Raw genomic sequence first — 3,622 nt, forward strand, 5'->3', positions numbered from 1 at the left:
TAATGGAACAAAGTTTCAAAATCTGGGTTGTTAATCTGGATGGCTAATCTGGCTGTACCAGCTGGCATGGTGTAGCAAAGGCATAATTATTATTCCTCAGGAAATACGCTTTAAAATAAAGTACTAAGAACACCAAGTAAATATTCCTTAGTATGATATTAGCAACATTAATATATATTCCTTTGGAAAAAAACTATACATCATTAGAACCAAATTTTTGTTACCCCCAGGTAGCAGAGAGACAAAAGATATTGTTTATCAAAAAATATAATTACAGAAATGAATAAGTATCAATAAATAATGCCAAAAATAAAAAATGCTGTAAAACTGAGAAACAATAAATAATTTAAAAAAACCCAAATCCTCCTTGGATTAGGGCTCATTCCAATGAAAGAATTTATGAATAAACGGCCATCATAAACAATAGGCCCTACAATTACAAGGAATCCCAAAGAATGATGGCATCACAAAGGCATGAAACAATAATAGCTACATTTCATATTAAGTGAACAGGTAAAATGTTTAAACATTATACTCGCTTTACTCCTTGCAAACCAAGTCAGCAATTGGGCGGATATGGAGATATTTACTGTTGCTAATAAATAAGCAAATGCCTATTTCCAGTCAACTGAATACTATTCAAAGGATAAGTGAATGTTCAAATATATATGTGCATCAATGAAGGCAATGATCTCCTCTTTCACCACTGAAAATTTGAGAACGACCAAATAGAATAAAAATGTACTAAGGCCACAAACACATAGGAATTTGAATTTAATAACTATTTAAATTACTTAATTACGACATTTCTTAATTGTCTTCCAACATATAAAAAATTGAAACAAAAATCGCATCTACACTTTAGGTATGAATGAAGATTGTAAAATTAAATTCTACATCACATTTGAATAATACACCATATCCTTGAAATAAGCAATCTTTGACGAATATACTGCACAATAAAATATAATGACCACATCATTATAGTTGCAAACTACAGGGAAAAGTCTTTCAAGTGCACGGGTCAAACAAGGCCAGAGCAATGAACCAAAACAAACCAATGTTCACTTAAGGGCAACACAAACATGAGAGCATCCGGAAAAATATAATTCTAACAATAAGAAGAGAGCAGCAAATATTGCAAATAGATATATGAGCACAATGGCTTTCAGCAAAATAAAGTTTAGGATTACATTGATAAGCCAAAATGGTACGTTGCTTCCAAAGATTTCAAGTGTAAATGAGATCTTAAGTGCAATATTATCAAAAATACAAATATCCCTACAGATTAACTAAGACAAGACTGATTAAATTATGTGTCCACAATATTATAACAACATGCACCTCAAAATTTGATTGCCAACCTAATTTTAAAAAATGCCATGTACCTAACATGAAATCAACGAAAATGACTGCGTGTAAACACTGTAATGATTGCACGAAACAATAGTGTTTAAGTTAACCCAACAACAACATATGAGGCTCTATGAAAATAAATGAATTTAAACAGAATATTCCTCTCTACGACCGGCTCCATCACAATCTCCGACGTATGTCAGGCCAAATTCATCTCTGAAACAAAAAATATAAATTAATGGAATTAAAAGTAGTTCAATCACAAACAAAATGCAATGTCAATATTAGGTCAATATTCATAGTGAGATAAAATATTACCACAATTTAACAAAATACAATGGAAATATTTATAACCATATTTTATTTTATGAGTGAAAAATATTGGAAGACTTTCACTACTGTTTGGAGTTTACTTGTGCATCACTAGATTGATATATCATGGATTTGAATATTGACATCTTCAACTTCCTTGCATTATTTTTTGCCTTGAACTTCAATAGATTAGATTAGATTTTGATGGTTTTGAATAGTCACCATCTTAAACTTATGAAATCTTTGAGCATATTACAGCTTAAAAATACATTATCTTTTCAAAAGAAATTGCAATTCCGAATATGGATAGGTAGAATTTTCAAGTAAAAGTAATTGCTATTAAATATACATGTTAAATTGACAACCTCTCTACCATTAAACCAAAATACTCATCAAGAACACTTGGGAGGGACAAAGGAAATGCACCAGAAGTTTCATTTCACCTCTTCATACCAAACTTATCTCCAATGAGTGGCCCACTTTTGTGAAAACTTGGAATATTAAATCACGAACAACTTTCAATTACTCACCACTGCGTTGATATATAAATTTATTATTTACAGATTTATTTGCTAATACAGCTTCAAATAATGATTTCAATGTTTTAATGAAGACCATGAAGTAAAAGAAAAAAGTGTGAGAAATAGATATAAGACCCACCTTTGCCTTGGATAGCAGAGTTCCATTCACATTGTTAGAATACAGAGAGAAGAGGAGGGAGTAATCTTGCTGCAGTCTAGCTCTTCCATTTGTGGATCCATCAGAAGCGATAATCCAAGGTACAGCTGCGGCCAGCCAACATACCTTTGCCTTCAGTGTCTTCCCATTCAATGCATAATTGATACAAGAATCTAATCCCTCTCCCCTCTTCCTCCTCCCCTCTTCCTCCTCTCCTCAAACTCCTCTAGAGCCCTCATCCACTCACACTCTCGTTCGACATCTCCCTTGCTATAGGGCCTCCCCTCATTATCAAAAACTAACTTCAGGGACAATTGTGAGAGGGCCCAAGCTAACCTATGACATTCAAATTTCTCACTATCATCAGAAGTAACCTTTGTAGCCAAATATACAGTCTCACTCTCAAAATCACAAAATGATCTCCATTCATTCCCATTCCACTGAGTCCCATCCAATGGCACAACCTTCTCCTCCATCCTTCCAATGTTATGACAATCTAAGTCCACCATCACCTTCACCCGATGGTAACTGTAACTGATGGTAACGTGAATGATTTCACATTATGTGTAAGTTACACTAGAATTCCAATGAAAAAAAAGACGCACTCACCCTAAAGTAATTTATACACGACAAATTTCTCAGTTCTTCGTCCGATTCATGACAAATAGTTCTGAAATCATTGACTTCGATGAGCTTTTTCAAGCACAATATGGCATATAGTGGCAGGCAGGCCATCTCCAACAGCAACCTACGAAAGGAATGAAAACATATGCGCAAGAGATTGCAGACTTGCTGTGGAAAACATGCCCATACCACGGATTAAAACAATAACTAAGGAGATCAATAAAACCCTCACTTACTTGTAAGTCAACAAAATCGCCTAAGGCATCCTTTCCAGTTTTCTGGCTTCCTGCAATTGAAAAGAATATGTTGTAACAGTAATCATTTTTCTTCATGCAAAGTCTCTAAAACGGAGTACCCTCGGAATTCCTTTCTGAAGACTCATATAAATTCCCAGTGGTAATACTCATATTTTCACAGCAATAACTCATTCTATCTGTAAAACCAGTTCACTCCTCAAAAATCATCCACACAGCACTTAGTTATTTACAAATTTCTAATACATTACGTTCATTTCTATGACTTACGCCAACGCAAAAACTTCAGAATAATCAAGGAAAAGTGCATAAAAAGCTCACATTTACATTGGACCTCAAAAATATATCGCATTTCGACAGAAAATACAGCAAATATTTACACGAACTCAATGCTCATC

The 3,622-nt window shown here is 33.9% G+C and overlaps 1 long non-coding RNA gene across 1 annotated transcript; it reads right to left on the minus strand.

The window, feature by feature from the left end:
- Positions 1–322: 322 nt before the first annotated feature.
- Positions 323–3,622, minus strand: LOC124172239. Its single transcript, XR_006868092.1, has 4 exons — positions 3,546–3,622; positions 3,207–3,256; positions 2,329–3,094; positions 323–1,572 (listed from the first exon to the last, which is right to left on the minus strand). It is a non-coding gene; the product is annotated as an uncharacterized LOC124172239 (long non-coding RNA).

The sequence above is a fragment of the Ischnura elegans genome, assembly GCF_921293095.1.
Source record: "Ischnura elegans chromosome 13 unlocalized genomic scaffold, ioIscEleg1.1 SUPER_13_unloc_1, whole genome shotgun sequence".
In the NCBI taxonomy this organism is placed as follows: Eukaryota; Metazoa; Arthropoda; class Insecta; order Odonata; family Coenagrionidae; genus Ischnura; species Ischnura elegans.